We start from the raw sequence: 26,172 nt of genomic DNA on the forward strand, positions 1-26,172 counted from the left end.
GGCCACACCACAAAGACATGTCGACCGACAACTAACCACCCCAGGAACCTAACATGCCACTAGAGAGACATGTATACATTGACACACCTAGGACAGCTCAGGTCTGCAAACTATACACATGTCTTGTAAAACCTCTGCTCTGTCCAATGTTTAACCATGTTATATACTACCAAAAATGGTGCGTTACATACGACAAATATATCTTGCCTATGCTTTACCTATGTATACTATAACCCTGTCACATGTTACCAAAGTGAATTTCAACGCACCTCAAAAATAAATAATTTATTAAAAAAAAAAAAAGTTGTCTAAGCCTCAGTTCCTTGAAAAGGCAGATTTCATCTCTCTCTGCTTTTTTAGATCAGAAGCTGGCATTTGATTCAGATATTGGCAGATTCTTTTCAAGTTGTCTTAAAACTCCACCCTCCAATGAAGTCTTGCTCTCCTCCATGGGACTTGACACGTGTTACAGGCATTGTCTAGAACTCCATTCGAACCTTTATAGGAGATTCCTCTTAACTTTGACTGTCAAAATTGTCCTACTGGTGGCACCTACGTCAGGAAGCAGTATCTCAGAGATTAGGGCTCTTTCATGTGAATCCCCCTTTCCTACAAGAAGATTGAGTCATACTTTGTACAATTCCAGCCTTTCTTCCTAACGTGGTGTCCTCCTTCCATATTAACCAAGACATCATCTTGTCTGGTCTATCATCTAAGAAGAGAAATGGCATTGTCTGGCAAACTAAAAACATTTAGCCTTTTCATAATTCATTCAAGATACAAGATGGGTCAAGCAGCCACTACTTCTTCTATTGGCCGGTGGATAATCTCAGTGATTACTCAAGTTTACGAATCTACTGGTGTTTCAGTTCCATCAGGTCCGCAAGCTCATTCCACCAGACCGTTGGCCCAATATTTCTCCTGGCCGCATTTGTTCAGCAGTAACCTGGTCCTCATTTAACACCTTCCTGTGCAGAATTTACATTAGCCACACTGGCACTTCCTCTGGCATCAGAGAAGTTAATCTCCAGATCAGCATTGTTGCGTTTCAGCAAAATGCTGTGCATACAAACTTCAGGCACCTTGATCAGGATGCTTGGAGTAACTCTATAAACTCTTAGTGAGGAAAGACCAGCTGACAGGTACAAAACAAAACTGTCCCAAGATGAAGAACAACTGTCCTAATAGGCTATAAAGATCAGATCAACACATGCATGTTACAATCTCCTTGCAAATACAGATACTGACAGTTCCAGGAATAGAACTGCATTTCAGAAAATACTGACAGCATTGGTAATTCTTTGTGTCTGCTATTCAGACTTCACTGGAAGTGACAATTCTGCTTTAAAATTGAAGTTAAATTAGTCAGGCTGCAAACACACACACATATATTTCTTGTTTTTTCTTTTTTCAGCGACTGTGTAACATTGATAGTTATTCAGTTAAGAATAAACTATTGAGATAAAGTTATTAATTTTAATAGAAACTAGAAAACAATTCTTAAAGTCAGCTTAAAAGTGAAATTTACTTAGAATTACTGACAAAGAATCCTTTAGTGTATAAACCCCCATGTCATTAATTACATACATTCCTTAAAAGACCTTTACAGAAAAAAAAGAAAAGAAAAAAAAAAAAAAGAAATTATCAAAGCAAAAACAATTTTAAAGCAGCATCTAGTACTGGCTCTGTATACAATGTACAGACAGAGAAGTACACAGAGCAGTGAATATGAGGATATAAAGGGCTGTTACCTATTGCAGCTCCTAGTACTGGCTCAGCAAACCATATATACAGATAGACAAGTTAATAAAGCAGTGACTAGAAGGATGTGCAGGGCTGCTGCCAGGTACCTGCTGAGTATAAAACGTATACAGACAGAGCAGTGAATACATTGTCTATGAGGATGTGCAGGACCGGTACTCAGTATATAATGTATACAGACAGAGCAGTGAATACATTGTCTATGAGGATGTGCAGGGCTGGTACTCAGTATATAATGTATACAGACAGAGCTGTGAATACATTGTCTATGAGGATGTGCAGGGCTGGTACTCAGTATATAATGTATACAGACAGAGCAGTGAATACATTGTCTATGAGGATGTGCAGGGCTGGTACTCAGTATATAATGTATACAGACAGAGCTGTGAATACATTGTCTATGAGGATGTGCAGGGCTGGTACTCAGTATATAATGTATACAGACAGATCAGTGAATACATTGTCTATGAGGATGTGCAGGGCTGGTACTCAGTATATAATGTATACAGACAGAGCAGTGAATACATTGTCTATGAGGATGTGCAGGGCTGGTACTCAGTATATAATGTATACAGACAGAGCTGTGAATACATTGTCTATGAGGATGTGCAGGGCTGGTACTCAGTATATAATGTATACAGACAGATCAGTGAATACATTGTCTATGAGGATGTGCAGGGCTGGTACTCAGTATATAATGTATACAGACAGAGCAGTGAATACATGGTCTATGAGGATGTGCAGGGCTGGTACTCAGTATATAATGTATACAGACAGAGCAGTGAATACATTGTCTATGAGGATGTGCAGGGCTGGTACTCAGTATATAATGTATACAGACAGATCAGTGAATACATTGTCTATGAGGATGTGCAGGGCTGGTACTCACTCAGTATATATTGTATATAGACAGAGCAGTGAATACATTGTCTATGAGGATGTGCAGGGCTGGTACTCAGTATATATTGTATATAGACAGAGCAGGCCATAGAGCAGTGAATACAGGGACTATGAGAATGTGCATGGCTGGTACCGGCTCAGTATATATTGTATACAGACAGAGCAGTGAATAGAGCAATATATGAGGTTCCTGTATACAGACAGAGCAATATATGAGGTTCCTGTATACAGGATGTAAACACAATGCTCTGCAATGGGCAGCTCCCACTCGGCCTACCCAGCCCAACTCTACAGAGCGCTTTACACAGGCCGGGCAGCGGGCTATGAACCCCCAGCCAGGCTCCTTACCGGCTCATGGCCCCGCCGCGGGGTACAGCACACTAATCCAGCCACCGGCTCCGCTCAGACCCTCAGTACAGCGATACTCTCACTCCCCTCACAGCGTAGCCGCCATTCAAACCGCCCCGCGGGGCATGCTGGGATAAAAAAAAACAAAAAACAGAAATGCTGTCAGTCACACCCCGGCTTCGAACTGCGCGGCGATTGGCTGACGGGTAGAACAAGGGATCCGGGCGGGGTTAAGTCTGGCCACGCCCCATAGCGTTGCAGAAATGACGTAGTTAAAATGACGTGATGGGCGTCAGTAGAGGGAGCACGTGGTGACGCAGTAAATGCGCTGGGATTACACGTTCAATAGGTGGCGCTGTTCAGAAAGCGTTCCTTAACCCCTTAAGAACCAAGGGTTCTTAAATGTAGCATTGTGCTGGTTATAATAATAATAATATAAATAAAATAAATCGGGGAAAAAAAATCTAAAAATAATTTTACAAACCCTGCCCTTCTCTAATCTCAGTTGTTTTAAATGAGCGCTATAGTGTTAGGAATGCAAATGTGTATTCCTAACGCGATATTGTTTAGATGACTGGGCCGAGCGCTGCCAGGGTTAAAGGAGTTATTTTACTGGAAGGGACACAGACCACTTTAGTGCAGAGCAGAATTTTACTCTGTTATTTTACAGAAATTCCTCTAGTGTCGGTCGTACTGACAGCCACTAGAAGCAGGTTAACCAAACAATGACAGCATTGTCGTTCCTGCAGGAATGACAATGGTTTCAGCTTCAGGTTTAAAACGGGGGACATGTGGCAACCAGACCACTTCATTGTATCCCTACCACTATAGTGTCACTTTGCACCCAACCTTGACGGCAAACAAAGGGTTGAAAACCCTCTTTACACTTACCTGAGCCGAGATCCTTCCGCCGACAGTCGATGGAGGGAACTTTATGCGCATGCGCAGCAAGTTCTGCACGCGTATTAGGCCTTCCCCATAGAAAAGCATTGAATCAGTGCTTTCCTAAATGGATTTGCACCTCCTCATGCATTGAAGAATGGTAAGGAGCTTCTCTGCCAGTATAAGTGCACAAACAAGCAGGCAATCATGTAAACAAGGTTCTCTCCGGTTAAAACGTGCGCTCTATCACAAACAGCCCCTGTGCAGGAATGACTTCTTATTATCAGCATTTATATAGAGCCAGGAAATAGGACTCTTTATTTGTTTTATTTATTTGAATATTATATGTATTTCTATTTGCCTGAGGCCAGAGTTGGAATTTTTCCGGTTTCCAGTTCCACCACACTGCGGTTCTGTTCCACTGGAGATATGCCTGTTAACATCTATCTGTTTGTAAGTGCAATCTAATAAATAGATTTTTTTATTTTTCTAACATACTTCACTATGTATGGTTCTTTTTATCCATTCCTTTGAAGACATTCATATTACCAGAATCTACTATCAAGTCTACATTACTATATATACCCAAGGGCGGTGAGAGGCCTGATTTCGACTTTTGTTTGTGAGTTTGCTACTAGCACCTCATTTCCCACTATTATTATACTGTGTTACGCTATGATATGTATGTTTTATTATTCTAGATTCACTATTATTCTTGTATAGAATATTTCAGCTCTGGTTTCTATTTTCCAGGTTGTATTTCGATTTTGTACGCTTATTGGATGTGGTTCCCACTTTCCTGTTTTATTGTTTATATAGAGCCAACATATTCCGCAAAACTTTACAGTTTATAAAATGGGAATATTTAACAAGTAGTTAACATACGGAACATAAAGATAAGAGGTGAAAAAGGCCCTGTTCAAACAAGCATACAATCTATGAGATGTCTAGAGCATTTGTGTGTAAGTGCTTCATCCCGCAGTACTTTTTCAAGACATACATGTATCCAATTAATTGGATGAATGGAGTGCAGTCTCCTATATTGGATATTGATACAAGTAAGACCACTGACGTCACCATGGTGTACTCTGCTGAGCCTGCAGAGAAAGGCTATATAACCCAGAACCACTACATTAAGCTGTAGTGGTTCTGGTGACTATAGTGTCTCTTTGAAGAGGAAGTTAACTTTTCTGGATTTAAAAAAAACTAAAGTAGAAACCACTTTTTGTCATGTAATGTTCTATTTTCTTTAAATTGTATATTAAAGGACCACTAAATTCACCTGGCAACTTCCTCTCAATAAAGTGGCCAGGGTGCAGTTGCCCTGTCGATTTAACCATTCAAGGTAAAACACTGCCATTTTGCAAAAACGGTTTGACTACATAAATTTGGGGTGGGCCCTCCTGGTCCCATAATTACTATTTTTTATTTATTTATTACTGGTATTTATAAAGCGCCAACAGATTCCGCAGCGCTGTACAATTAGTGGAGGACGTACAATATACACAGACAAATACAAAAGGTAGAGAGGGCCCTGCCCATAAGCTGCTATCTAGCCATTGAAGCTCTTTCATGCAAAGTGATTAGATAGATAGCCCGTGAGCTTACAAAATAAAGGATACCGTGGGGATTTGAGACAAAAGGTAGCAGGGGAAATTTGGAGGTAATGGCTAAAAGACGTTCACAGAGAGTTGCAGCTATAACACACTGTAGTTAAGGACCCTGGAATGTTCCATTTTACTTGCTGTGAATGAGATGTAGAATAAGTATAACTAATAGCACTAATTCTTTGATATCAATTGGATTACATGACTTGTATCAGTTGCATAGATACTTTTGACCAAGGTAACAGTCATGTGAAATTATGTAATTTAGACTGATTACACTTGTCTACATCCCCTAATAAACATGGTGAGTCATTCTGTCAGTCTTTTACTGATGACATGCTTAGAAGACAGGTTAAACCTGCACTACCCAAACTGGTATCCGGTCACATGCTGTATCCTGCTCTCAGAGAGCATCTCTACATTCTTCCTGGCATCTCATGAATAAGGAATTAATGTCTCTGCCGGAAAAGCAGTTGTTAAAGGGTCACTCCAACCTAAAAACATGACTGCTGACCCATACTCCTTTCTCCCGTTGTCCTCCCAATAAGACACCACACACTTTTCTTGTGGATAAGGGCAACAGCCACAGCTTTATTAACTACAATTAAATTCAAATAACCATAACCTGTCAGCTGTTGGGTGGTTAACCCAACATACAGTTCTCCACCTCTTTTTCCCAAGAGCCTCAACAGCCGCCACTTGCCATCAGCCCTTGTGCGGTCTGTCGTCTTCCCAACTCGACTCTGTGTCTTTCTCCTTCATTCCCAGTTGCGCTGTCCAGGGATCCCACCAAGCTGTGACAAAACAAAAAAGACAGAACAGCAAGACACCAACAAAAACACCAACACCAACACTTCCATAACCAGGGGGAGGGTGGGTGGGAATTTTAACCAGATTCCCTCCACTGTCTCTGCTGACTGGTACGTCTCCTCCCCACTTCTCTCCCCAAATCCCTTTTCTTTGCAACAAAATATCCAATTTAGACCAGCCCACCATACATGGGCAGCAGTCATGCTCCCCCTTGCTAAGTTGTACAGGGAGAAACTTGACTGCTGACCCATACTCCTTTCTCCCCGTTGCCCTCCCAATAACCCAACAGACAGTTCTCCACCTCTTTTTCCCAAGAGCCTCAACAGCCGGGACTTGCCATCAGCCCTCGTGCGGTCTGTCATCTCACCAACTCGACTCCATGTCTTTCTCCTTTATTCCCAGTTGCGCTGTCCAGGGATCCTTCACCCCCCCTTCCCCCCCTCCCCGCAGACAGCGCAGCCTCAACTCCCGACTGTAAACCCACGTTGAATATATCCAAACCAATGGGAGACAAAAGGACCCCGTCCCTCCTCATGACATTGGAATTCTCCCCTTCTCCACGTGCCGAATGACCAACCCTCCCAGCCGTCGCACAAATCTAGTAATGGTCATATTAACTTTGTGACGGCAACGTTCTAAGGGCCCCTACCCGAAAGCCACCAAGCTGGGCGAAGAATTATTTCTGACCATATGAGTGTCAGCTCCTGAAAGAGGGCGAAACACTGTGCCATGTCCTGCTTCATCTCATGAATCAAATCATTTGTCTGCCTACGACCAATGTCATTCCCACCTGCATGGAGCACTAATGTGACCGGCCCCGACATCGATTAAGCTGAACGCACTCTGCATACATCTCTCTGCATACATCTGTTACCAAGACAAACCCCTCCAACGAATCTGCACTAACTCACATGGAAACCCCAGATTACGCCCATATGGTCTGGCTTTGGCCCGCCTAGCTGCCCAACATATATAGGAATGACCCAGGATCCAGAAGTATCAGGGAGCCACGCCTGCGGAAACAGACAACAACAAGGACAACAAGGAGACTAACATACAGCTGAAAGCGACCTGACTGCCAGCTGCCCAAGTGCTTAAGCGCATCTGACTGAAAACCCAACATGCTGGCCTAGGTCGCTGCCCCAATACGAAAGGAGTGTGTAGTATAGGAGGAGGGATCCAACCCCACCGCAGATGTGGAGCGATTGATCACATGCACCACACTCAAGTTGTCGGTGTGAACTATCACCTTCCGATTGGCAAACTCATCAGCCCACACATCAACTGCCAGTGATGTAGAATTATTAAAAAACCTTATTGTACTTGTATTCAATTATTGCACTAACTCCATTTTAACCTTATACTGTGACAATCCTCCATTTTGTCCTCCTAACCTGACTTGTTCATTTTAAAACTACATTACATGACAGTATTTCTCAGCACATCTAATACAATAGACAAGGACAGTATTCTCCATAAGGATATGACTAACCCAGGAACTGCTGAATTTCCCCTAACTCGCAACATAATATAATTTAAAGGCCATGAGAACACAGTAGTAATGAAATGTTCTATTCATAAGAGACCTTGCACCTAACCACGAGATTTGACATCACCGACCGAGTAAAATGACGCTCAAGACCCCTTGTCCCCCACCCGTGTCCGGAAAAGTACCACCTCTTGGTGGGTGGACACGGAACTAACCACTTAGCTTTTGATCCAATTAATTATATTGATAGGTGGACACTAACCCAGACACTTAACAATTAATCCAATTAATGATGTTTATTCACTGATATCTTGATAATCAATGATGACGAAAATGTCTCTTAAAAGGGCCTGCGCGCCCGCTGATTCTGCACTTGCCAATAAATTTCCTCGAAGTTATTTTAACCTGAACTCCGTGTGTCAGACTGAATTACTTCAGCGTATATACGCAATTCAATTCTCTTTAATTTGGACAGGAACAGATAGACACTTAAACATTTTGGTTTACTGAAAAAGTACCATAACAACTTTGGCGCCCGAACAGGGACTCCGGGCTATGTCTGGCCGGTGAGCCGTCCTAAGGAAGACAAGGGTGGACGGAGGAATCCAGGGGGAAGGAAAGGGAGACTGATCACCTCCAGTTACACGGTAGAGACTTCTGCAGAGCCACCGGTACGTTCCGGCCCCTTTGATTGACCCGTCCACGTGTCTGTGACTGCTTCCCGGGAGGACATCAAAGACAGGTAATATCTTGCCCGGAGTCTTATTACCCATTTGTTACCTGCATTTAGTCTATCTGTTGCCTGGGTGTGTCTAGTTTGGTTGCCCGGGCTGAATGTTTATTTGTTTCCCCTTTTTGGGATAAAGGGGGGGTGGACCCGTGGTAGTTTGCTTGAGGGTCCTGTGTTTGTCTGTTTTCCCCTTTTTGGGATAAAGGGGGGGTGGACCCGGGGGATTTGCCTGGGGTCCTGTTGCCTGTTTTACTCCTTTTAGGAGCCACGTGTTTGTGGCTGTAGGGAAAAAGGGGGGTTGACCTGTGGATGTGTTCCTGGGGGTCCTCTTTGCCTGTTTACTTCTTTTAGGAGCCTCGTGGCTGTGGCTGTAAGGAAAAAGAAGTTTGTGGAATTGTGGGATCTGTGTAGAATCATAGTTTCCTGTGATCCAATTTTGTGTCACTTTGATAGCCTAGCTAGCTTCACTGTGCGCTTTCGGACCATCCAGCTCTAGTTGAGTTGGGGACGTCCTGACCCGGACCATCCAGCTCTAGTTGAGTTGGGGACGTCCTGACCCGGACCCTTCGGCTCTAGTTGAGTTGAAAGGTCCACTGATTATTTTAACTGTGATAGGAGACTTAGCCTTGTGGCAGGGGACTCAGTTTCCTGGGGGGATTCAGGCAGGTATTGCTTGTTTTCCGCATCACGTGGTAGTGAGACTTATAGAGTGGGTTTTATAAGGGCACTACGGGAGTGAGGGTGGCGTGGCCACTTTAAGTGGACTGCTGTAACGAGGGAGGCTAGAAAGGATTTCGGACCGGTGTTAGCTGTTATCCTTGGCCGCTGGTAGTGAGACTTGAGGAAGTCATTCTCCGAGCGGGGACACTACGAGGTTGAGAAAGGTGACTTTGGAGTAAGCACATGTAGAAGGAAAGGGATTACTGTTGATTTCATTTGAACTGTGATGCATGCACTGTATTTCAATTGTATTGTTGTCTTGTTTGTTTAATGTGGAGTCATTCAAACTCCTGTATCTGTCTCTAAGGATTTTTCTTCCCTTACTCTTTACCTTTTCTACACTTCCTGTACTATTATACTATCCACTCCCATTCCTCTTAATAGAGAAGTGATTGGTCACACACTTCTCACCTCGCTCCAATCCGTGTCTACCACCCCGGGTAGGCGGATTCAGTGACTAGTCTACGTTTTGGGAAGACGCACTTGAGAAAGACCCACGATTCTCAGGTGGCAGTCGAGCATTGTAGACGTTCTGGTTCAATTTTCCTTATCTTTCCCTATATCTGGGACGCTGGTGTAGGGGAAAAAGGATCATGGGGCAGGATTTAGGTAAGCCCAGTAAGGGCTGGTTAGCATGTGATTTAGTTGATGACAGAGAGGGTGAGGAGATGGTTAAAGGTGTTGAAAAGATTGCAAAAGTTTGTAAAATAGCTGTGCCGACATGTGGTAGATTACAACCAGAAAGTTGGCGTAGATTGTTGATGGAAAAGAAAGGCAAGCTTGCAAATTACAATTTATTAAAAACAGCTGAAGCATGGTACAGAGTGGCAAAGGCTATTCAGCAAGAAGGTTGGGTTGAGGAAGAAATAATTCACAAGGGTGTGAAATTGTTTGTGTACCATAATAATTGTGTTGCTGGGGCTCTTCCTCAGCCAGCGCCCCAAAATGGCGCCCGGGGGATGTCTATCCCAAAGGTCCAGTCAGCAATGGGAGATTGCCAGCTGACTATGTATCCCACTCCCAATCCTCCCAATCCCCATCCCGTCACCTCTCCCGTTTGCCCGGTCCTAAATTCTGATGGATCCTACTTTTCCCCTTCTCCCTCCCTAACATTCCCATCATCCTCATCCATCCCCAAACCACCTTCTGAGTCTAATGCTAACATCTCATCTGCCATTCCTTCCTCACACTTTGTCTCCGTAGATAATCCTACCCTCCCATCTGCATCTGCCCAGTTCACTAACCCCTCCTCTCCTGCCACTGTCAATCTTGCTGATCCCACTCCGGCTCCTCCTTCTTCACCCGCCTCTACTGACTCTTCTCCATCCTCTCCCTCGCCCGCCCCGACCACAGCCCAGGTTCCCACCCCCTCTGCTAATCCCTCCCCAACCTCACTGCCCACTCCAGGTTCCGCCCCAACTCCCACCCAAATGGCCTGGCCATACCCCTTCCCATACCCCTATCCTCACTGGCCATACCCCTTTCCCCAAGTCACTCCCCAAGTTCCGGTCATGCCCAGTCCGGTTCAGTCTGCCCCGGATGTGCCCACATCCAACATGGCCGCCACGTCTTCCCTTAACCCCAATGCAACTTCCTTCCCCGCCTCCAATATGGCGGCCCCCAGCCATTCAGCACCCCTGATGCCGGTGCTTCCCGGTGATTACCGGTCCCAAGATTATGACCCAATGGCAACTCCCGCCTCCGGAGCTCCCTCCTATCCCCCGGCCCTGTCTCCTCAGGTGATCCCCTCACGCAGAAGGTCCCAGATAATAGAGCTAGATGAGGGAGAGGATGACAGGCTGTCCCAGGTTTCAATGGAGGCTGCGAGAGCCCACCGTTCTATTGAAGATCCCTTCGGCCATCAGGGTCGGGGAGAACAGGCCCCTCCTAAATATGTCGCTTTTAACCCCACACAAGCTAGTGCTTTAATGAAATCTCTCCCTGACCCAGAGAAACAGCCTATGCCTTTTTACCGAGGGATAGTTCAGATACAAAAGACTTATTCCGCCGCCTGGCGTGACCTACTGAGCATTTGTGCTATTAAAGCAGGGGATGCATATTGGCCCAGCATGGCCCGCCACCTCAGTACAGATCTGCTTACAAGTGATGTTGATTATCCCTCCGGAGTAACCTTTTGCAATCAATTGAGAGATTGGGCTAAGGATAAACTTGCAGATCAAGCTGCTGGCCTTACTGATGTTATGCAAGAAAAAGGAGAATCAGTGGAAAGGTTTCATGCAAGATTATATCAAATGTTTACAGATTTGGGATTTGATCTCACTGACAAAATTCATTCACAAATGCTATCAGGTGCGTTTGTCCAAGGTGTTAAAGATTCCATACGCAAGGGAATCATTGCTGCACGCCCTGAATACAAGGTTGTTCCCCTAGATACGTTACTCCTAGTTGCTAGAGGTTTGGAATCTGCCCAAACCCCCAGAAGACCCAATTCAGCTCCTCTCATGGTGGCCCGTGCCACCCCCATCACCCCTGGCACCAAGGGTGTCAAGTTAGAGGACGTATCATGTTTTAATTGTGGGGCTAAGGGACACTACAGAAGTGACTGTCCAGAACCCAAAAGGGAACCGGGGGAGCCCAAAAAGTTTCCTACAGGGGAGCCCAAAAAGTTTCCCAAGCCTGCCCCGGCCCCTAAGACCATGAAAACGGTTCCAATTGTTGAGGAACCAGATGATGATTAGGAAATTGGCAAACCTGTGTCATTAACCCCTGTCATGGCAGTGTTTACAGGGGATAAGGGAGGGGGGCCACTTGCCACAGTAACTTTACCCATTGAAGGCCAACCTACCACATTTCTTATTGACACAGGCGCAGCCCGAAGTGTTCTCAGAGAACAAGACCTGCCAGACCCATCTTTCTTGTCAAGTATTGATGTCTCTTGTGTTGGAGTGGATGGCCAACCGAGACACAGTCCTCTAACAACCCCTCTGCGGGTTGGCACAAGCTTACTTGCTCGTTTTGTAGTTTCCTCCACATGCCCAATTAACCTGTTAGGCGCTGATGTCCTTTCACGCCTACAGGCGTCTATAACCTTCACTCCAGATGGACAGGTAGAAATGTCTACACCTCTATCTGTTTCTGACACTTCAGCCCTGTGCTCCTTACCTTTGATGCTGCAATTAGATATACCCAATGAGCAAGCAGCAGAACCTAGGTCCAATTTCCCAGATGAGTTAAAAACTCAGGTGCCTGCTAAGTTATGGTCCTCAGGTCCAGAGGATATAGGTCATCTAAATGTCCCACCTGTGGTGGTTAAGCTCATCCCAGGAGCTAAGTTACCAAGGAAACCACAATATCCTCTAAAACCAGCACAGGCTGCAGCCATTTCTATTCACATCAAAGCGCTCCTGGAAAAGGGTGCTTTAGTGAAATGTAAATCAGAATGTAATACTCCATTATTTCCCGTGAAGAAGAAGACTCTAAAAGGTGAGCCAGTAAAGTACAGGATGGTTCAGGATCTCCGTGCAGTCAATGAAGCCACTGTCCTGGACACCCCTCTTGTACCAAACCCCCATACCCTGCTCTCTGGCGTCCCACCTTCTGCAAAGTATTTCACAGTCATTGATCTAGCTAATGCCTTTTTCAGTGTTCCACTGGATCCATCCTGTCAATACCTGTTCGCTTTCACCCATGAAATGCAACAATATACATGGACTGTCATGCCCCAAGGGGCACAAAATTCTCCAAGTCAATTTGCCAAAGCCATGTGTACTATTCTTGACCCATGGCAAGCTGAACACCCAGAAGTTGTTTTACTCCAGTATGTGGATGATTTGTTGCTCTGTGGAGATGATATACCCACTACTGAAAAATGTTCAATTAGTCTGCTTTGCTATTTGGCAGAACAAGGATGTAAAGCTTCGCTTCTCAAGCTGCAATTCTGTCAACCCTCTGTGATTTTCCTTGGACATTGCCTATCTCAAGGTACCAGACATCTCACTCGGGACCGAGTCAGAACAATTCTGGACATTCAACCCCCAAGGACTCCAAAATCTCTTCATGCCTTCTTAGGCCTCATTTCCTACTGCAGAGCATGGATCCCAGAGGCCTCTCTGCTTATGCAACCTCTCTACGATGCACTCAAGTCAGATCCATTCAGCCTGACCAACGAAGCTCTGGACAATTTCAAATCTCTTAAACGTGCCATTGTCTCTGCTCCTGCCTTGGGCCTACCTGATTACTCCAAACCTTTCAAATTATTTGTCTCTGAAAGACAAGGCCATGCAACAGGAGTTCTCACCCAAACTAATGACTTAAGAGGCCGCCAAAGGCCTATTGGATATTTCTCATGTCAACTGGACATTGTGGCCAGAGGGACCCCTTCCTGTCTCAGGGCCGTTTTTGCTGCAAGAGAGCTTATAGAAAGAACCTCAGACCTGGTCCTTGGCCACCCTCTGGTTGTTTTGGCCCCTCATGACATCTCTGCCATCATCAACCAAGTCCAGCTCAAGCACGTGTCTCCTGCCAGACACCTACGCCTACAGTGTCATCTTCTTCTACCTGACAACATTTCCATTCAAAGATGTCAAGTTCTTAACCCATCCACTCTTCTTCCACTCCCTGAGGGGGGTATCTATTATGGATTTATCACAGATGAAACCTACATTTACCTGCTTTGTGGATGTATCAAGAAAGTCATGCATCCACATTTGACATTTTATGAAGATGAAAAGCCTCTCTGTGAAGGCCCAGATTACGCCTTCTGTACCATGTGGTACAAACCAGACATTACTCCCGAGCCTTGCTATGAAGATGAGCTCTACCATTGGACTGATGTTAAGCTCACTGCTCAAGATTTCTATTGTGACTCTGAAGGCAATAGCATGGTCTTGGTCCAATTACCTCAACAACTTAACTACCTTTACCGCCATTGGGATACTGCTATCCCACATATTCCTGTTACCAAATTGAAGACAAAGTCATGGAATGATCTTGGGCCCATGGCAAAACTATGGGCCACCATGGATGAAGAACAGCTACAGGAAAATGGTATTGTCAAATACCCAACAACTGACCTTCTGGAAGCATGGCCACGCCACTTCCTAGAAAAAGAATTTAAAGACCTAGTTATAACAAATGACTATGACCCAGAAACTCCTCATGACTGTTTCGAACAGATGAAAATGGAAACAGTACACTTACCAACTGTGCATGAGAATCCATTACCGGATCCGGATTTTACTCTGTTTGTGGACGGTTCAAGGTATGCTGATGAAGAAGGAAAATACCATACAGGATATGCCGTAACCACAACAGGGGAAGTTCTCAAGTCATCACCTCTACCGCCAGCAATGTCTGCGCAAGAAGCTGAATTGCAAGCCCTGACTTCAGCATGCAAGATTTCCAAGGGAAAGCGTGCCAACATCTATACAGATTCAAGATATGCTCTGGGTGTGGCACATGACTTCGGCCTCATTTGGAAGACAAGAGGATTTCTTACCACTGCCGGTACACCAGTCAAACACAGCTCTGCAATCAAGGAACTAATGGATGCCCTCCTACTCCCTGAAGAAGTGGCCGTTTTGAAAGTAAAGGCACATGGGAAATTGGATTCAGATGAAGCAAAGGGCAACCATTTGGCTGATCAGGCTGCTAAGCAAGCAGCCAGAGATTTGCAGGAAGTGGACGAAGAAGTGTCCGGTCAAGAAGAAGAAGTTCCTATCTTTACCTTACAAACTCTTCCTACTGACCTAAGAATTCTACGAGAACAACAAGCTACAATTACCCCTGAAGAAATCCAGAAATGGAAGAAGAAAGGAGCTGTCCTAAAGGACGGAATTTACTACAACAATTCTAAATTTTGCCTTCCAAGAAGCTTGTACCCAGCAGTTGTCCAATGGGCCCATGGGCCTGCACATCTGTCAAAAGACCTAATGGCCGCCCTCATTCAAAAATATTATGAAGCACCTGGAATCACAACCCTGATCAACAGCTTCTGCAGGGCCTGTGTCATTTGTGCAAAATGTAATCCAGGAAGACCAATCAAGGTGCCTGCAAAGCACCTAGCAAAACCCATGTACCCATTCCAGAGAATTCAAATTGATCATATCCAAATGCCCAAGAGTGGGTCTCATGAATATGCACTAGTAATGGTGGATATGTTCTCAGGCTGGCCAGAAGCCTACCCTGTAGCCAATATCACTGCAAAAACAACCGCAAGACGCCTACTTACAGACATTGTATGTAGATTTGGACTTCCAGAAGTCATTGAAAGTGATCAAGGCCCAGCCTTTACAGCAACAGTGACTAAAGAAATTTGGACTGCTCTGGGAGTGACCCTAGCCTTCCACACCCCTTACCACCCACAAAGTAGTGGTAAAGTAGAGCGCATGAATGGCACTCTAAAAGCCAGAATGTTAAAAATGTCACAAGAAACAAAAATGCCCTGGCCAGAAAGTCTGTCAATAGCTTTGTTCAGCGTTAGGCACACACCTAGAGGGAAACACTCGTTATCCCCATATGAAATTCTATTTGGGACAGCACCCAGGCTAGGTTGTTATTATCCACAGCAGTTACAGCTTCAATCAGATGTTTTAGTAGACTATGTAACTGAACTTGCAAGTGCCTTGAACAAAATACATGCCCAAGTTTTCTCTTCAATTCCAGATCCTGATCTGAACACAGGTACCCATAACCTGCTTCCCGGAGATTGGGTTCTGGTTAAGAAGTTCGTGCGGAAAAGCTCCCTGGAACCAAGATTTGACGGGCCATTCCAAGTTCTCCTGATCACCGCAACTTCCGTCAAATTGGCCGGCAGGCCACATTGGATCCACGCTTCCCACTGCAAGAAGTCTCCTGCCCCAGAGGAAGCAGATACCGCACAACCATGTACCTCTGGTACATTGTCTCCTTAATTAGTTTAATTAAGGCCCAGCAAGTAGCCATCACTAAAGATGCTAGTGGGTACACCTTCTGGTATAATTCATCATGTACCCGTGTGGCTACCTATACCTTTGATTATTGTGACATCGTAGAATGCCCATTCACTACAACACAGATCCAGAATATCTATAGAGATATCCCTCATGTAAAAGATCCATATGTTTGTGTAGTTGACAAACAATGGGGACATGATTGTGGCCATTGGGGGGCGGCGGGATGGAATGCCGGGCCTTCCTGGGGCTACAAGCCAAAAAGTGCCTTATCTAAAGTAGATGATCATGGTAGGTCCCTCCTTCAAAGAATGACTCTGAGAAAGCCTGGAGGAGGCACACCAATGAAATTAATTCTTAATGTTGAGCATCCAAGCCCAACAGATGCAGACCAGTATGTATTGGGAATGTACTGGAAAAAGGGTTCCTATACTAAATTAGGGCATTTCTACCTTAAAGATATGTGTAATTCCCCTGAGTGGCGAGGAGCTACTCATATGGTCACAAACCCATTAAAACCACACATCCAGTCCTTTAAGGACATGATGGCCATTGCTAACCCCACCTTTGAAGATACTATGGCCGCTGAAACAGGTTTTAATGATGTTAACCTATGGTTAGAATGGATGAAATATAATGCCAACAAACATAACCGAACCGCATGCTATGTGTGTGGTGGTGCCCGGCCTCATCTGGGCACTGTACCTTTAATCCTGCCAGTAAATGAAGAAAATTGCATTTTAAGTCTTTTTGCCTACCAATATAATTTCAACAGGTCTCAATGTCAAGCATGGACAACGGAGTATCCTCTTATAGCCAAAAATGTAAGACCTCCTCATGGTGTTACTATATATAAAGGTAATTACACTTGCTATGCCAAACATGATGGGATTGGTAAATTTGTGGGTAACTTTCGCGCAGGTTATTGTAGTACATACAGAACTGTTCCTGTACGTTTGCTGCAGCAGCACACTAGGTCACTGGGAGATATTTACTGGTTGTGTGGGGATTTACAGTTAAGATCCAGAATGGACACAGAGTGGTGGGGGGAGTGTACATTGGCCAAGGCCATTATGCCTATACACATTATTTCTGACACACACACCAACACCCATGAGTCCAGCCACACTAAGGCCAAGCGTGAAGCCCCAGTAAAAGGAAGTTTTGACCCTCACATTTACATTGATGCCATTGGGGTGCCTAGGGGGGTACCCAATGAATTTAAAGCAAGAGATGAAGTTGCTGCAGGATTTGAATCAATTTTTACCATAGTTACTGCAAACAAGAACTTAAATTGGATAAACTACATTTATTACAATCAACAGCGTTTTGTTAATTACACCAGAGATGCCCTCCAGGGATTAGCCGAACAATTGCAGGCAACATCCCAAATGGCCTTCCAAAATAGAATAGCCCTGGATATGATCCTAGCCGAAAAAGGAGGAGTATGTAAAATTTTGCCCGACACCATGACATGTTGTACCTACATCCCAGAAAACACAGGTCCTAATGGTAAAGTTACATTAGCCATAGCAAAATTAAATGACCTCTCAGAAGAATTAAAAAGGAATTCTGGGATAAAAGATCCCTGGGACAGATGGTTTAGTTGGATGACGGGTTGGAAAAAGGCTTTAATGTATATTGGTATGGCAATACTAATTTCTTTTTTTATCTTTGCTCTTCTCTTTTGTTGTGTCTTCCCCTGCCTAAGGAAAGCTCTCACGAAGACTATTGACCAAGCGGCACCCACTTTCACACTACTTGATGTTTATGACCAAGATTTCCAGGATCTCAACTCACCCTGTTTGCCGCTGCAATCCATCCCTTTTGATGATAAAGTGCAGGAATTCTAGGAAGGGACTAACTTAGGGACAGCATCTGTCAGTGAATGGTAAAGACCCCGTGTTGGAGAAGTGGTGGATTAGCTGCCATGGGATACCCATGGGTGTGAAGTGTTCGAGAGCCATACTGACGGATGAGTTAGCCTATCAGGGTCAGAACTAGGGACAGCCTTGCACTTTGCATTAACACCTAGCTAGCGGCCACAGGGTTTCTGTGCCTTTGGGTTAACACGTCTTCCTGGTACTAACTTAATAAAGTTTTATCTCTTAGAATCTAACATTTCATAGGGGGGACTGATGTAGAATTATTAAAAAACCTTATTGTACTTGTATTCAATTATTGCACTAACTCCATTTTAACCTTATACTGTGACAATCCTCCATTTTGTCCTCCTAACCTGACTTGTTCATTTTAAAACTACATTACATGACAGTATTTCTCAGCACATCTAATACAATAGACAAGGACAGTATTCTCCATAAGGATATGACTAACCCAGGAACTGCTGAATTTCCCCTAACTCGCAACATAATATAATTTAAAGGCCATGAGAACACAGTAGTAATGAAATGTTCTATTCATAAGAGACCTTGCACCTAACCACGAGATTTGACATCACCGACCGAGTAAAATGACGCTCAAGACCCCTTGTCCCCCACCCGTGTCCGGAAAAGTACCACCTCTTGGTGGGTGGACACGGAACTAACCACTTAGCTTTTGATCCAATTAATTATATTGATAGGTGGACACTAACCCAGACACTTAACAATTAATCCAATTAATGATGTTTATTCACTGATATCTTGATAATCAATGATGACGAAAATGTCTCTTAAAAGGGCCTGCGCGCCCGCTGATTCTGCACTTGCCAATAAATTTCCTCGAAGTTATTTTAACCTGAACTCCGTGTGTCAGACTGAATTACTTCAGCGTATATACGCAATTCAATTCTCTTTAATTTGGACAGGAACAGATAGACACTTAAACATTTTGGTTTACTGAAAAAGTACCATAACACCAGCACAATGGGAAAAAACTCCAGGAAGGTCAAATTACCCATGAGATCACTTTCACGCCAGCCCTGAGGCCAACGCTCTGCACACCAACATCCCTGGAAGTATGCCCCGAAGCCCACAGACCCCGAGGCATCTGTAAAAAACTGTAAAAAAGTCCACGTTGGAAATTGCAGACCGCAACCAGCAGGACTGCCCGTTGTATGTTCCTAGGAAGGAACTCCAAGTCTGGAGATCCTCCCGGAAGCGCCCAGTGATACGAATAAAATGAAACTGTTGGGCCACCCTGACCGTTGCTAGCGACAACCTGCGTGAAAATGCCCTGCCCATGGCTAGAACACAACACGTGAAATTAAGGTCCCCCAACAAAACCTGCAATTGGCGCAGCTGCACTTTTTTGCGCTTTGTACCCGTCATTCACCGACCCGCCCGAGGGGTACGAGAGGTGGTGAATAAGGCGAAAAACTCCCGGCTCCTTTTTGGGAACCAAGCCAAGCGGAGAGACCCGCAAATTGAAAAGGAAGGCCATCAAAGGGGCCTGCCATACATCCCAGACGAACCTCCTTCTCGAGCTTGTCCTCCAAAATGGCCTCCTTCCCCACCACCAACCGCAAATTACCCGCAAAGGTCAGCAAGGCCGAAGGCACAAAGGGGATCCAAAACCCAACCGAGAACCCATCCAACAAAACTTGCGCGTCCCGACGCTTAGGATACCGGTCGAGCCATGGCCGCATCTTTTCCATGCTCACCGGCGTCCTCCGACCGAGATACATCGTCCTTACCCGCGCGGGGCCCCTGCTTACCCTTCCTAATACACTATGAGGCCGGGTGAGCCCAACCACAGTGCGAGCACTCGTGCCGAAATCTACATGACCCGTACCACCGGCAATGGCTCTTATTAAAGAGCCAGCACACTTCCTTCCTTTGATCCCAAAGGTGAGGGTACTGCGGGAGAAGGGAAGCCCCTGCCGGAAAGCCTATCCAGGACAGCCCTCAGCAAGCTAACCACCTTCCCCTGCCCCTGCAACCCCTGCGCACTGCTCTGAGCACCCTGTCCTACCCCTGTCCCCCCTGCCAGCGCAGCCCAAGCGCTAGCGCAATACTCACTGGGTGCTGGGGCAGGACCTGGCCCCGGGACTCCATGGGACTCCTCCTCCTCTGATGCTGACTCCGAGACCTCTCCTCCCGATACACTTCCGGGGACCCGCAGCAACCCAACAGGCCCACCCGCGGTCCAGCTCTCCTGCTCCTGGGTAACACCTCCGGTTCCCTCTGCAGCTGCACAGCCTGTGACGTCTGCGCTCCTCCCCGCGGCGACGTCACGTACCCACTGTGCGTGATTAACTCACTGGAGGATGCACGCACGCTACGTGCCGTGCATGCCGACGTCACTTTCCGTGGACCTTCTCCGCTGACCTCCTTCCAATGGTGGGGATGTCGCCACCACAGCTCCTGCACCTCCTGTCTCCTGACTCCTCCTGTCGCCATGCCGAACTGGACTTGGTGATAAGCACGACAGATGCCGCGATCACTGGGCACTCCGTCCGCCAGTTCCATCCACCGACACAGCCATCGCCTCAGTGCCAGCACCAGGGACCGCCATAACGCCAGACATCAGCGCCTCCAATGCTCCCTGACCATGGGACACCTGGTACTCCTCCAGGAGCCTCATCAGTTCAGGTTCCATCATGTGTGCCATGCGTGTGTGTATGGGGGGGGGGGAATACGGTGACTGCCTGCAACCAGGGCACTAACAAACAACTTTTTTGTTGAACAGGGACTACTCCAGCCAACACAGAAATTTTAATCAGGTTCCCTCCAGTGTCTCTGTTGACTGGCAAGTCTCCTCCCCACTTCTCTCCCCAAATCCCTTTTCTTTGCAACAAAATATCAAATTTAGACCAGCCCACCATACATGGGCAGCAGTCATGTTCCCCCTTCCCAAGTTGTACAGGGGGAACTGTATTTTAATAAAATACTGGTTTTGGTCCAAGTAACTATTACTGCGTTAATTTGCTTACCAGCGAGGCCAAGTTCTCCCAACTGACAGATCCTCCTTTGGTGACATCACTCCCCCTCACTGGAGGGAGAGGAATGTCGGGGAGGAAGGGCTGAGGAGAGGACTTGGGTGGCACGTAGAGCAGAGCTATGCTGCCACTGGTTGTTCTGCGTGCTAATGAAAGATATTCTATATGTAAAGAATTGACATTAGTAAGCCCGGAACTCTCATTTTGGGCAGGCTAATGACACCCTAATGGCGCTTGCGGAGGTGGAGTTACACCTCTAGTACAGGGGTAGGCAACCTTCGGCTCTACAGATGTTGTGGACTACATCTCCCTTGATGCTTTGCCAGCAATATGGCTGTAAAAGCATTATGGGAGATGTAGTCCAAAACATCTGTAGAGCCGAAGGTTGCCTACCCCTGCTCTAGTAGGATCTCTGTATATGCAGCGTTTCATAGAGAAATGCTGACACAAACTCCCAACACCATAACCACATTAAAGCACTGAAGTGATCAAGGGGCTTGGAGTAGCCGTCTATATTTAATATGGACAGAAGTAATTCTAAAACCTTTTATTTTCTTCTTTTTACATGACCAGCCCTTAGGGTTATACCCTATGCCTTGGAGGGCCCCACAATTATATTAAACATTTTTGTTTTTATTTTTCATGATTTGTTTTTAAAGGTTGCAGGGCTACAGTTGTGAACATGCATAACCTTGCCCCTCTACTCTTGCCCTGCTAATGCGGGCAAGTCGCCTGTCCAGCTTTGGATGGAAATTATAAGTTAGGCGCTCAATCGAGCCATGCATTTAAAAAAAAATTTAAAATGATTTAACAGATTATTATGCATATAAAATTTAAAAAAAAATATATGCAACACAGACATACCCATCAATAAATTACAAAAGTTATCATCCATGTTTAACTTTAATATTCTGTTTTAACATCGATCCATAATCATCTCAACTCAACTCAACATAAAAACATAATAGACAAGGGTATGGAGCCTTCTCCTTGTGCACTTATATTTTTAATTAACCTTTAATTTCTTGTAGAGGGTGAGGTAACTATTTTCCTTACTTTAATTTAAATTCAATCAAGGTGATAAGGTTGGGTATTACCTCATTTACATTCTTTTTTTCTGAAATATAACTTCTAGTTTTGAGGACATTTTTTGTTTTCCTCTATACAAATTTCAAGTAAAAACATTCTTAACCCTCAGTTATTTCAAATATGTTTGGTTAGGTAAATCAAATTCTTGAATCAGTTGGTCTAATCTCCTGAAATTAGATCTGTAATTATCTTTATATCTAACCTTAACCATTCTAGCAAAACAAAATTGACTTGACTTGACTATTATAGGATAGGTATTCAACTCCAGTTGGGAATCTTTTTTTGTAATATTATGCTATTTTTGGAGAATGTTATTCATTATACAACACTTATTCTTTCAAGTTTTCACAGTCTCTGCTAATACAATTCTATGTAACTATGGGGAGATATTTTGTATTATGGGCGTAACATTCCATTTTATACCATGCTTCCTTTTGTGAAGTATCAATTTGCATCATATAGATATGTTTATAGATATTTGACCAATAGTAGTGCATTACCATCAGTTATCCTAGACCACCTTGTTTTGCATGTTCAATTAATAAAATCTTACAGAGTTGAGGTTTCTTTCCTTGCCATACGAATTTTGAAATACTATCTTGAGCCATCTTGATCTAACAGACATTTGAGTGGTAGATGTTCAATTAAATATGTCTATTTAGGGACAATATACAATTCCACCACCTGAATCCTACCTATCCATAATATCTCCATATTTCTCCATTCGTTAAAGGAGCACTATAGTATCAGGAAAACAAACTTGTTTTCCTGGCACTGTAGGGTCATTAGGTCCCCCCCACCCTCAGGGCCCCCCTCCCGCTGGACTGAAGGGGTTAAAACCCCTTCAGCCACTTACCTTTCTCCAGCGCTGGGCTCCCTTGGCGCCAGTGACCTCTCTTGTTCCTGCTGACGTCAGCGCCAAATGCGAATGCACGGCAAGAGCCGCACGCGCATTCAAACCACCCATAGGAAAGCATTACTTATTGCTTTCCTATAGATGTCCAGCGTCTTTTCACTGCGATTTTCACAGTAAGAATCGCGGAAGCGCCTCTAACAACTGTCAGTGAGACAGCCACTAGAGGCTTGATTAACCCTCAGTGAAACATAGCAGTTTCTCTGAAAATGCTATGTTTTCAGCTGCAGGGTTAAAACTAGAGGGACCTGGCACCCAGACCACTTCATTGAGCTTGAGTGGTCTGGGTGCCTATAGTGGTCCTTTAAGTATATGATTTGTGTCTTTTAAGACAATCACAAAAGTTTCATTCCATCAATTCTTCTACTTTAGCAGTTATTTATTTAGACACAATTCATGTATTTATTTTATAGACCATGAAAATTTTAGATTTAAGATGCTCTTGTATATTTTTTTCTAAATTTACTGGCAGAATAACCGATTTTTCCATGTTTAGTTTATAGCTTGATATTTCTGAATATCTCTTTATGGCCTCTGTTAACTCATGTTGAAAGCTGCCTGGGTCTGTAATTGTTATAAGGACATCGTTCGCATGCATACATAATCTGCTCTCAGCTCGATCACAGACAAACCCCTTTATCTTTTTATTAGATCCTATACTAATTGCTAATATTTCGATAGTTAAGGTATAAAGTGAGGGTGACAAGAAGGAATGAGACACATGAGAGGGCCGGGGTGCGGGAATGAGACACATGCGGGGTGGAGGGGTTGAGGCACAGGGGGAATGAGGCACCAGGGGAGGGGGAGTGAATGAGGCCCATAGGAGGGGGGCCCCAGTGCAATTTTAGCACCGGGCCCGGTGGATTCTAGTTACGTCTCTGGGTGCGAATATAAAGATCTCCCAACTAACCCGATTAAAAAATTTCTCAAAAGCTTTTCCTTATTTGCTATATCTAAGATGTTAATTAGTCTTCCTATATTATTGTAGGGAAATCTATTGGGTATTAAGCTAATTTGATTGGCATGAATTATTTTATGAATCTTATGCTTCAGTCTCTCCGCCAGAATGGCTGCATAGATCACAACATCTAAGTTTATAAGAGATATCGGTCTATAAATTGGTCACTAGTGTCGCATTCTTTCTTTGTCTGGGTATAGGCAAGATGTTTGCTTTTAACATTTCATCAGGCATCAACCCTTAATTCGCTCATTAAAAGTGGCTGAAAGAGTGAAATGTTTTCTACTGTTATAAAAAACAGTCCACTGAATCTATCTGGTCCGAGGTTTTTTGTTTTTTTTAGTTTGTCAATCGCATTCTTAATTTCAGTAGTAATAAAAGGTTTATTTTGTTCTAATCAATCATTCTTTATTATTTTAGGAGTAACTATTTTTTCTAGATATATTTTATTATCAGCTATTTACCAATGGTATAGTGTATAGCCAGGGCCGGCCTTAGGCCTTTGGACGCCCTGTGCGAGAAATCTTCACAGCGCCCCCCCTTCCCGTCCCCCCCGTCTCCCCCTCCCCCACTCCTTCCCCCCCTCCCCCACTCCTTTCCTCTTCCCACACACACAAACACACGCAGGCAGTCACACACAGACAGCCACACACAAACACACACACAGACATAGAATGTGACGGCAGATAAGAACCATTCGGCCCATCTAGTCTGCCCAGTCAGTCACACATAGGCAGTCACACACACACACAGGCAGACAGCCACACACACACACACACACACAAACACACAGGCAGACAGCCACACACACACACACAGGCAGACAGCCACACACACACACACACACACACACAGGCAGGCAGACAGCCACACACACACACAGGCAGACAGCCACATACACACACACACACAGGCAGACAGCCACACACACACAGGCAGACAGCCACACACACACACACAGGCAGACAGCCACACACACACACAGTCAGACAGCCACACACACACACACACAGGCAGACAGTCACAGACAGTCACACACAGAGGCAGACAGTCACACGCACAGTCACACACACACAGGCAGACAGTCACACACACACAGTCACACACACACAGACAGGCAGACAGTCACACACACAGGCAGACAGTCACACACACACACACACACACAGTCACACACACAGACAGTCACAAACACACACACAGTCACACACACACAGTCACACACACAGGCAGACAGTCACACACACACACACACACACACACACAGGCAGACAGTCACACACACACACACACACACACACACACACACACACACACACACACACACACACACTGGCAGACAGTCACACACACAGGCAGACAGTCACACACACACACACACAGACAGTCACACACACACACAGACAGTCACACACACAGGCAGACAGTCACACACACACAGGCAGACAGTCACACACACACACAGTCACACACACACACACACAGTCACACACACAGACATACACACACACAGACACACACACACACACAGTCACACACACAGACATACACACACACAGACACACACACACACAGTCACAGACACACAGTCACACACACAGGCAGACAGTCAAACACACAGACACACAAACACACACAAGCAGACAATCACATAGTTACCTCTGTTCCTTGTGGAGGCAGACAGGCAGTGCAGCTCCTGGATTCTGGTTGTTGGGGGAAGCAGGGACTCCTTCCTGCTTCCCCTGCAGCAGTTAGACGGCATTTTAGCTCCGCCCCTGGCACACGCTAAGCCCCGCCCCTGCCACATGCTAAGCCCCGCCCCCGGCGCAAATTATTTTATTTTTTTTATTTTTTTTATCCCGGCCATGTGTGAGCTGTGCGGCCGCAGGGCGCCCCCTGCTCCATGGCGCCCTGTGCGGCCGCACAGCTCGCACACCCCTAAGGCCGGCCCTGTGTATAGCAATACTGTATTACCAATTTCTTCTGATGAATAGAAAACCTTATTATTGTGTTAATCTGTGTGCCAGTGTGTATACACAAGTACACCACTGAATTGCAATGGTAACAGTACATAGAAATACACTCCTACATGCACACACATACTCTGTACAAAAACATGCTTACATTCAAACGCACATTGCTCATAAATACAAACTTGCAAGGATGGCCTAATGGTAGATCCTCAGCTCGCAT

General features: G+C 45.0%; 1 protein-coding gene across 1 annotated transcript in view; it reads right to left on the reverse strand.

Moving 5' to 3' along the window:
• The window catches only part of KATNBL1 (katanin regulatory subunit B1 like 1), a 49,234-nt gene extending 46,024 nt beyond the window's left edge, over positions 1-3,210 (reverse strand). Inside the window, exon 1 of the mRNA XM_063439056.1 lies at positions 3,010-3,210. The gene's annotated coding sequence lies outside the window, so the exon portion shown is untranslated. The remainder of the gene's footprint in view (positions 1-3,009) is intronic.
• Positions 3,211-26,172: the final 22,962 nt, after the last annotated feature.

The sequence above is a fragment of the Pelobates fuscus genome, chromosome 13, assembly GCF_036172605.1.
Source record: "Pelobates fuscus isolate aPelFus1 chromosome 13, aPelFus1.pri, whole genome shotgun sequence".
In the NCBI taxonomy this organism is placed as follows: domain Eukaryota; kingdom Metazoa; phylum Chordata; class Amphibia; order Anura; family Pelobatidae; genus Pelobates; species Pelobates fuscus.